The sequence below is a fragment of the Physeter macrocephalus genome, chromosome 12 (genome assembly GCF_002837175.3).
Source record: "Physeter macrocephalus isolate SW-GA chromosome 12, ASM283717v5, whole genome shotgun sequence".
Lineage (NCBI taxonomy): Eukaryota > Metazoa > Chordata > Mammalia > Artiodactyla > Physeteridae > Physeter > Physeter macrocephalus.
The window spans coordinates 79028237-79039466 of NC_041225.1; the positions used below are offsets into that span (position 1 = coordinate 79028237).

Sequence of the window (11230 nt, forward strand, 5' to 3'; positions counted from 1 at the left end):
ATATTTTCTCCCATTCTGAGGGTTGTCTTTTTGTCTTGTTTGTAGTTTCCTTTCCTTTGCAAAAGCTTTGAAGTTTCATTAGGTCCCATTTGTTTATTTTTGTTTTTATTTCCATTACTCTAGGAGGTGGATCAAAAAAGATCTTGCTGTGATTTATGTCAAGCAAGTGCTTAAAATATGACATATTTGAGATATTTTAAATTACTATGATTAAAAAATAATCTCTACTAACTTCCATCACATCGATCTTTGGTTGGACATTACAGTGTGGTGGGTTTTTTTGTCTTGCATATATCAGTATTTCTAAATTGGGGGAAATCAAGTTGAAGCTAAAGGAACAGAAAATAAGAACAAAGTTGTGCTAATCTAATTTGCTTTTTCCTTACATTCCCATTTGACATGTATGAGACCCTGGGCCTTGTAGGAAACTCTGAATACAGGTGTTTCCTGAAGTTCCTTATTTACTTTTGATTTAGTGACAAGAAGGAACAGTAAGAGAGAAATTTGGCCAGAAGGATAAAAAGTATAAATATTTGTAATATTAAATTTACTAATTTTACTAAATTTAATATTAAATTTATGTATTTTTAAACGGCTATAAGTACTATTTCACGTGTGACATTCTTATCAGGAATAAAATCACAAATATCCTCAAAAAACAACATAAATATATTTTTTAAATCTAGATGTTATTAAAAATAAAAACAATGTCTTTTTTCCCCAGCACTCATCAGAGACTTAATACACTAAAATAACATACTATAGCAGCCATTGAAATTAATGAAGGGTTCACAGGCCTGGAACTGAATGATAAAACTGTACTGTGAAAAAAATCTGTCTCTAGCATGTAAAAAATTGAATGAAATCAAAATATAACTCCTTTAGTGCACTGAGATTACTGTATTACTAGTGAAATTTTTGTCAAAGTGAATCAGATGAGAACACTGGTATTCTGTTCTTGGTGTCTTGACCAAAGATTAACAAATAAATCCTAAAATCACTCATTCAAAGTTACCGGAGAATACAAATGTCTTAAATATGCAAACCAGTAGATACTTATTAACATGTCTACAAAAAGAGTAAATTTAAAAGAAAATCTGTATAATCAACCTACCTTGAAAATAGTTGCTAAGAGAAACTTATATATTAATGTTTTCCTAAGAAGGACAAAAATGACACTAGGATTTATCCACTGTTTTGGGTTATCCCTGCCTTGCTTCTTTCTAGAGTAAAAACAATCTAGTGTTAAGTCTATCTTTGTAAATAAAATACATTTTGTATCTAGATCCTTGAAGGGAAGGGTCTTCAAATAATCTAAACAAGTATGTACTCTATAAATGTTAAGTAATAATAAAGATGATGCTTTCAAGAAATTTTCTTTTTAGAGAAAATAAAGCAAAATAGCTAGAAACTCACCTGCAGTGAGTCAATAAGTGGTTCAAGAATGAAAATATTAAATGTTAGTTTGAGGTATAAAGTAAATAACTGTAAAGTTTATTAGTACTATAACCCCAAACCAACAATAAATTAGCATTTTAATTAATTACTGCTTGATATTACCTCTATACCTCCTCTCCCCACTGTCTGGGTCTCTTAGCCCTGTTCTGCCTCACAAGCTTCTCCACTTAGCTTGGATCTCATGGTCAATTACTTCAACAGTCTCCCTTGCATGTTCAATTCTCTCCTCCCTCATCCATCTTCAATACAATCTGTCTTCGCTTTGCTCCTGGATGCAGAACACTGCCAGAGAAAATTTATGTAAAACATGCAGATTATACATTTATGAGTTCCAATCTCAGATGAGGCTCTGCTCAGCAGTCCTTTCACTTATTTATCCTCAAGCACTTCTCTTTCCCAATCCCCACAGTATTCATAACAAATTTTCATTACTCTCATGTCCCCTAGCTTACCTCCATCAATCTCATGCTCAAAAAGTAAATGTCTACCACATAGCAATAAAAAAAAAAGTCCTCAGATATGACTTCTTCCATCCATATCCAAACATACCTAATTCTCACCTATACACAACTCCTAACTTTCTGAGGTACAGTATAGGTGTCTACTCTTTTCCAGAGTTAATCCCCCAACCTGCTGTTCTTGATCTCATCTTTCTGCACTTCATCTGAGATCTTGTTCTATTAATTGTTCCCTGACTCTCCTGAGTCTCCTACTGTCAATCTCATCAATCCATCAAAAAAATGCTCAAGTACTAAATTAAAGTTCTTTCCTTCAACTCTATCTATTCAAGCTACTTCTTCTTGCCTCCCCTTCACTGGCAAACCTCTATTTTCTCTCTGGTCTACCTCCTTAGTAATCCATCTTCCATCTTCACCACTCACTTGGCTCTGGAAAAGGTGAGGAATGACCTGACTTCTAAATTCAATTGCTTATATTCAGTCTTCATCTAACCTGATCTCACTGCTCTCAAAAATCAATGAAGGTAATAAATGTAGATGGAATGAAAGAATTAGAAAAATCACCCTTTGTAACCCACCAATGCAATGACTGATTCAAGCAAGAATCATTAACGGATGCTAAAACCATTAGTTTAAAAGATTGTTAGGAACAGGATATTTACACGGCAATGAAGTATCACACTATCAATTATGTATTAAATAGTAGAGATCTGTCAGTTCTCACCTTTACCAAGTGATCAAGCTGGAATCACCAACAGGGGACAGCCTGACATTATGTGTCTCCTGATGTGATAAAGTGGTAGGTATATATATCATCTGTGTGGTATTCTTGCCAGAAATATTCTACCAGAATCAAATCATAAAGAAACAGACTAATTCAGAATATGGAAGATACCTGAGGACAAATGCCTCTACTTTTCAAAAGATAAACCCAAGAAGAAAGGGAGACAGTGGGACTAGTCCAGATTGGGGGAGACTAAAGAGACATACAAGCCACTAGGTGGTTTGTGACCATCTAGTGGGGTGGGATAGGGAGGGTGGGAGGGAGGGAGACGCAAGAGGGAAGAGATAAGGGAACATATGTATATGTATAACTGATTCACTTTGTTGTAAAGCAGAAACTAACACACCATTGTAAAGCAATTATACTACAATAAAGATGTTAAAAAAAAAGAGAGAGACATACAAACCAAATGCAATGCATGAATCTTGACTGAATCTTGCATTAAAGGGAGAAAAAAAGCTATAATTTTGGGACAAATGGGAAAATTTAAGTATTGACTATATGTTGAATAATGTTATTGAGTAATTGTTGACATTCTTAGGTATCATAATGGTATTGTGGTTATGTGAGAGAATGTCCCTGTAACTGGGAGATGCATGCTTAAGTATTAGGAATGAAGCATCACAATATCTACATCCTGTTTTCAGGTTTGGCAAAGGGGTGTGTGTGTGTGTGTGTGTGTGTGTGTGTGTGTGTGTGTGTGTGTGTGTGTGTTCGTTCTACTATTCTTTTGACTCTTCTGTGGGTTTAAAATTTTTCAATAATAATAATAATGCACCAGTGAAGGCTTACTAAGAACTGAACATAAGTAGAAATGAGTCAGATAGATGAAGGAGAGAAAGGGTGTGATAAGGAGAACCCTTCAGGAATAGTGAACAGTAGTGCAAAGGCTTGGAGCGAAGAGAGAGCCTATTGCCAGAAACCACAAGTAATTCAATCTGTCTATTTTAGGGGAACAGGGAGCTGTGGAGAGTCACTAGGCTAGAGAGATAACTTGGGAAAAGAACTTAAATGAATTTATAAATCTGTTAAAGGAATAAGGAATGTGGGTTTCATCATGAGGAAAGTCACAGAAATAATTTAAGCTGAGGAAGGATATAATCAAATTTGCCCTTAAGAAAAATCACTGATTATAGCACTGAGAATGGATTGGAGAAGACTAATACTAGAAGAGACCAAATAGGAAACTTGTAATAATGTAGGTGAGAGATGACAGTAGCCTGAACTCAGATAATGGTAGAGGAGATGGAGAAAACTGGATAGATTCAAGATCTTTCTCCACTTCTAACCTCTTTTCAGTATTCCATACCCAAATTTGTAACTGCCTACTGGGCATCTTCACCTACAAGTCTCAGAGATACCTAAAATTCAATATATCCAAAACTTAAATTCATTATCTACCATCTTTATCCACCCTCCCCTACCTGCCAAAAACGTATTCCTTCTCTAGCTCAGTTAACAACACCATCTATGTAGTTTACCAAGCTAGAAACACTAGAGCCAACTTAACTCCCTGACCTCTCCACATTCTTCAATGTCTATACCAACTTGAACTGTCCTATGGATTCTACCTTTAAAATTCATCACAAATCCATCCCTTGCTCACCATTCCAACTGACACTGCTATAGTTTAGGATTTTATTTAGCCAAATTAAAAAAAAAAAACAAAATAAAAACAAAACAAACAAGGGCACAAACTTTCTTGACATAACTATTATGATTTCAAAATTTTACTTTATTCACTCATGAGAAAAACATCATAAAATATGATGAATTACCACAATATTCATATATAACCCTTAAAATATGAAGAAAGGCATGAATAGTAAATGAAGACAGAAGGAATTATCCCCAGCAAGGTAATTGATCCAGATAACTATAGCTGTGTGTGTGTGTGTGTGTGTGTGTGTGTGTGTGTGTGTGTGTGTGTGTGTGTGTGTTCGTTCTACTATTCTTTTGACTCTTCTGTGGGTTTAAAATTTTTCAATAATAATAATAATGCACCAGTGAAGGCTTACTAAGAACTGAACATAAGTAGAAATGAGTCAGATAGATGAAGGAGAGAAAGGGTGTGATAAGGAGAACCCTTCAGGAATAGTGAACAGTAGTGCAAAGGCTTGGAGCAAAGAGAGAGCCTATTGCCAGAAACCACAAGTAATTCAATCTGTCTATTTTAGGGGAACAGGGAGCTGTGGAGAGTCACTAGGCTAGAGAGATAACTTGGGAAAAGAACTTAAATGAATTTATAAATCTGTTAAAGGAATAAGGAATGTGGGTTTCATCATGAGGAAAGTCACAGAAATAATTTAAGCTGAGGAAGGATATAATCAAATTTGCCCTTAAGAAAAATCACTGATTATAGCACTGAGAATGGATTGGAGAAGACTAATACTAGAAGAGACCAAATAGGAAACTTGTAATAATGTAGGTGAGAGATGACAGTAGCCTGAACTCAGATAATGGTAGAGGAGATGGAGAAAACTGGATAGATTCAAGATCTTTCTCCACTTCTAACCTCTTTTCAGTATTCCATACCCAAATTTGTAACTGCCTACTGGGCATCTTCACCTACAAGTCTCAGAGATACCTAAAATTCAATATATCCAAAACTTAAATTCATTATCTACCATCTTTATCCACCCTCCCCTACCTGCCAAAAACGTATTCCTTCTCTAGCTCAGTTAACAACACCATCTATGTAGTTTACCAAGCTAGAAACACTAGAGCCAACTTAACTCCCTGACCTCTCCACATTCTTCAATGTCTATACCAACTTGAACTGTCCTATGGATTCTACCTTTAAAATTCATCACAAATCCATCCCTTGCTCACCATTCCAACTGACACTGCTATAGTTTAGGATTTTATTTAGCCAAATTAAAAAAAAAAAACAAAATAAAAACAAAACAAACAAGGGCACAAACTTTCTTGACATAACTATTATGATTTCAAAATTTTACTTTATTCACTCATGAGAAAAACATCATAAAATATGATGAATTACCACAATATTCATATATAACCCTTAAAATATGAAGAAAGGCATGAATAGTAAATGAAGACAGAAGGAATTATCCCCAGCAAGGTAATTGATCCAGATAACTATAGCTTACTCTTGATAAGGCTAAAACTTTTTGTATAAGACACTTATGAAATTTTTAATTCTTAAATTATACATTTTTATGACTTTTCAAACAGCATATTTTGAAAACAAGGTAACCTTTTCTTTATAACTTAATTTCACCATTTTAATAATCAGTTTTATACTGTGTTGTAATAGTGATACCCTCAGGTGCTACTGAAGGAAGTCAGTCTGCCCCTAGTTGGAAGACCTCCAGATTATGGTGATGATACTAGTTCTTTTACTAGTTTGTTAGCAATATATTCTTAGAACTTCTCTCTTCTCCCTAGAGAGGTTGTCAGCAGTTACTATTCTCTGCCTAGCTTTCTATATTCTTGCTTTGGCACCATCTAATTTGATTCTTCTGAAACAAGTAAGTCTTTTTTTATTAACTGAGGTATAATTGACATAACATTATATTAGTTTCAGGTACATTAACTAACTCATATAGTATTTTACAGTTTACACAGCATCTTAACACACATTACCTCATTTAATTCTCACAATAACTTTATAATACAGGAATTATCACTATTCCTACTTTTTTTTTTTTTTTTTTTGGTACGCGGGCCTCTCACTGTTGTGGCCTCTCCCGTTGCGGAGCACAGGCTCCGGACGCGCAGGCTCAGCGGCCATGGCTCACGGGCCCAGCCGCTCCGCGGCATGTGGGATCTTCCTGGACCGGGGCACGAACCCGTGTCCCCTGCATCAGCAGGCGGACTCTCAACCACTGCACCACCAGGGAAGCCCCCATTCCTACTTTATAGATGAGAAAACTGAGGCTCAGAAAGATTGAGTAATTTATCTAAAGTCATAAGGCTGGTAAACAGCAAAAGTGATTCCAACTTTTCAATCTTTTCTTCTTCTTTCACCAAATTAAGCTTGTTATAAAGAAATTAGAGTCAAAAGGGGCCCATAAGAAAAAAAAAAAAGAGATGAGATTCATGTACAAGCTTTGAATTTTTCTGCATCACAACATACACTATTAATTAATTAAAACACTTTAGCTTACTTCTCTCTTTTCTTCACAGTTGAAGCTACCAGGAAAAGAAATCTAGATAGAGAAAATACTATTTATTTCCAATTTCAAAAACCTATGCACTAGTAACAAACAGTTCAAAACATAATAGTTCAAATCTGCAGTAAAGTAAGGCTGCCATTTTCAGGAAAAAATTTTTTTACTTCAAATTTGAAGACAACTAAACAGACTAAAGAATATCTGCATTATGTCACAAATTTCCTTTTAATTTTCCCTCAACAGCCTCCCCCTGCAAAGAGACAGAATTGCTAGAGGACCTAAAGTTTAATCTAACCCACCAAACAATACCCACTGAAAATATTTTCCAATCTGGTGGGAGTCAAGAACATTTGCTCAGGCCCTTACCAGAATCACACAAACCACAGGATTAGAACATTACTGATATGTAGGGTCAGATAATTCTTTGTTGTGTGTGTGGGTGAAGTAGGACATGTCCTGTGCATCCTAGGATATTTAGCAATAGCACCCCACCCTCAGTTGTGACAATGAATAATGTCTACAGACACTGCCAAACGTTCCTTAGAGGGCAAAACTGCCCCTATCTGAGTACCATTGGTTTAGATGTTAGGGTCCTGGGTCTTTGAAAAAGGAGGCCTCCAACCAGCCCTGTATAATTTTTAAAAATTAATTTTGTTTTTAAAATTTGGATTTTTAAAAATAAGATGGTAATAGTACAAGAAGATAGCTAAATAATATATATGCCATCCTCCTTTAGGTTAAAGCATTTTAGAGGATTTTGTAACATGAATCACATCTACTGTCACCTCTTCTCCTCCATCCCAAAGTTGGGGAATGTCCAGTTCTCTCCCTACTCTGCTAGTAAATTGTCAAATACTTACATACCTATATACATACATAACTTATATATACATAGGAGCTAAACAGTTCTAACTTGCAAATCCCCATTTCTTGCCTTACATTGTCACATTGTGGTTCTTGAGCCATGCATTCTAGAGATTCAACCTTCCACTCTTCAGATTTCCTCATCTGGTTCCTGCCATCTATTTGCGAAGCAGGCAGGAAGTAAGCTGATGACCTTTAAGATCTTTTCCAGCCCTAATATCCAATGGCAAAAATACTCCTTCAACTTTTACTTACTGACTCCCAGCTGACTAAACCACCTCCTGAGATCACGTAAGTCATTCATCCTAACTTTTTTCTTTCTCCACTCTTTATAGTAATCCATGAGGAATACAACCAAACAGTATATCAACTGTTTAAAACATCACTTATTAATACCAGTGATCAGTTGATTATTTCCTGTCCAGAACTATTTTAAACATGGAAATTAATCTTAAAAGAAAAACTTTACAGGGAGCTGATACTATTTTTGAGTGAACCACAATTCACTCATTGAGATGGAAAGTATATTAGTGGTTGCCTAGGTCTGGGGCTGGGGTGGGGAGTATGGGGAGTTTCTTTTTGGGGTGATGAAAATATTCTAAAATTAGATTATGGTGATGGTTACACAACTATGTAAATATACTAAAAATGGATGAATTTAACACTTTAAATAAGTGTACTTTTACTCAATACAGTATGTAAAAAGCGAAAAGCAGGAAAAGAATTTTAATCAACTTATACTGATAGGAAAGGAATGTGATTAAGAGCAAATTCTGCAGTTTGCCATTTCAAGAGTTATGTAAGATTTGATTTTAATTCTGACATAAAAACTTAATACCTATTCAGAAATAAACTTTAACTTTTCCAGAAAACAGATGCAAATGTAATCATCTTTTCTTAGTAAACTTTGGATAATTTAAAAGCAACGGAAAACACTTCAGAAAGCCCAGTGTTAGAGTAACAATACCTCTCCAAGACTAAAATATATTAATATCATCAACAACAAGAAAATGTGAACAGTCTTTATAGTTTTGTAATGCATTCTTTATAAAGAAAACCATAAAACATGTATTTCTTTTAAAAGTGATCCTCAGATTGTAATGTCTGTCCTGATAGTGCAATAATTCTGAAATTAACAGAGCATAATTTTAAAACAGCCAAATCACAATAAAATCGCAAACATCTAATCCCTCAAACCACAACCATCAATCGCCCAAAATTTGCACACATTGATCATTTTTACCAAAACCTATCATTAGCAATGATGACCACTATGAACAATCAAGTAATACCTATTTCTAGGAAATCAGACTCTGACTGCAATACAAATACAGTCAAACAAATAAATCCCATCATTCCATCTGTTCTATCATAACTGCTCAGAAGTCATTAAGGCTCTGAAGGTACTTTTCCAACTAGAACACTTCATCAGATATAAAAGTCAACCTGACTGTCCATCAAAATCTGCAGTTTAAGTTACCACAATAACACATATCTCAGTATACTATCATGACATCACTTGCCTTGTAAGCATTTACTCTTAAGATTGCCCTGGGGTTTGACAAATCAGATATAGAACCAATTAAAAGCAAAACACAAAAACATTCCAATTTAATTCTTCGAAAGTAAGGAGAGCCCCAATAAAGACCAAAATAAAGCTGGCGAAAGGGGAACTTTAAAAAAAAATTGCAACCCGGGTCAACCAAAATTCCAAAAATACCATCCCGAACTCAGTGCACGGACAGACCAAGTGGTTAATTATAATGGGCAGGCAAAAGTTCCCTTGTCAACGACAGGAGGGCTGGGAAGGCCTGCCTTTGTACCAATGCAGAGATGGAAAGACACATAACTGAAGAAAAATTAATTATTGAACAAATGATTGCGAGCTAAATTGTCAAACTGCAAAACACCGAGTTATTTTCTGGGCTGGCTTTCGCCAGAAGGAAAAAATGACTTTTTTAATTTAAATTATTCCAGTAGGATCAAAAAGGGGTAAGGGTCCGGCTTGAAAAAGAAAGGGAAAGTTTGGGGGCAGCGTCTAAGGCGGGTGGTGGCGGTTCCACAGCCCGGATCCCCGAGAGGGGAGAGAGGGGCGAGAGCGGCGTCGCGGCCGCGGGCTGGAAGCGAGGAGCACAGCTGCCGGCCCCGATCCCGGAGGAAGAGTAAGAAGGAAGGGGAGGTGGTGGTGGCCGGGAGGAATGGAAGCTTCCGCGCTGGTCAGTTATGACCGAAACTCCGCCGGCTCCGGCAGGGGAGGAGACAGAGGGGGTGGGGTCTCGGTCCTCCCTCTACAGGAGATCGGGGTGAGGGTGGGCCGCGAAGCGCTGGGGGCCGTATGCGGCCGGCCCGACACCTACCTGCGGGTCCCGGGCAGCAGCCCCAGAGCGAGGCCTAGTGCATCGCCGCCGCCTCCAACCCTCCACGTCGCGCCGAGGCTGCTGCTCCGCGGCCGCCGCCGCCCGGAGCCCGGCTGGGCCCGAGCCTGGCTTCCCGCCCCCGCCCCGCGCCGGCTGGCTAGTCGGCTGGGGGAGCACAGGGCCGCCCTCTCGAGCCCAGCTCCGCTCGGGGGTGAGAGGCGGCAGCGGCGGCTTCCTCACGTCTCTCCCGGGTGTCCTGTCAGCCAGCAGTTTCCCCCGGGTCCGCAGCGCCGCCTCCGCCGCTCCTGCCACCGCCTCTCCCACATCCCCGGCCTCCAGAGGAGCCGCCGCCGCCGCCGCCGCGCCGCGCCGCGCCGCGACCACTACCCTAGCGCTTCTGCTCCCTGCTCCACTGCTTCCCCTCACCCCGCCCGCCTGCCTGCCTCGGCCCGGCTAGGTCCGGGGAGACAGTGTCCGAGGCCGCAATGAGGCCGCCGCAGCCCCCAGCCCACAATCCACCGCGCGGCTCCGCCGGGGCGGGAGGCCGCGGCCCGGACCGGGGGTAGCTCTCGCCGCCTCAGAAGGCCGGCGCTGGCGCCGCCGGCGTTCCCCCGGAGCGGGGAATACCCCGCGCGGCTGCTCGGCGCCTCCTCTAATCTCTTCTAATAGTCCTCCAGGCAAAGAGAGAAACCCACGCTCAACTCGACTTTTCCCCACGACCCTTCCCCCACCCCGAGGTGCTTTCGGCGGCAGCCAGGTGCCGTCTGCCGCCTTCCCAGGGACGGTCCGCGACCCCTCAGGGTGGCCTTTGCCCACCCCCCAGACCAACTGACTCCAAACATCCCTCAACCACCCAGCGCCTATTAAAGGAGATACTTCCACAACATTCCACCTCTCCTTTCACCCCCTTCAAAGTGAAGGCTGCTCAGAATTTCCCAGTTAAGCGTCCTTTGAAAGGTTTAAGGTGACCCCCTCCCCAACAATCCACTGGACTCTGGAAACAGTGCATTGTCTCTCTCTCGAGGCCTTCCCTCACCAAGTTCTTCTCCTAAGTTTTCCCCTAGTTCCAGGCCTGCCTTCCAGGCACCTATCAAACTTCTCTGGCACTGAAATCAGTTATTCCTGCTATTTGACTGAGATGCTTGAAGTGTGTGTATATTATTAATACTT

The 11230-nt window shown here is 39.5% G+C and overlaps 1 protein-coding gene across 5 annotated transcripts in view; it reads right to left on the minus strand.

Moving 5' to 3' along the window:
- Positions 1 to 10546, minus strand: part of VPS54 (VPS54 subunit of GARP complex) — a 109237-nt gene extending 98691 nt beyond the window's left edge. For 2 of the 5 annotated variants that reach the window (XM_007111923.4, XM_055089203.1), the window contains exon 1: positions 10061 to 10541. The gene's annotated coding sequence lies outside the window, so the exon portion shown is untranslated. Of the gene's footprint in view, positions 1 to 10060 lie in introns of all 5 variants that reach the window. The other 3 variants (XR_003682438.2, XM_028497143.2, XM_007111925.4) reach the window with 3 other exon arrangements.
- Positions 10547 to 11230: the final 684 nt, after the last annotated feature.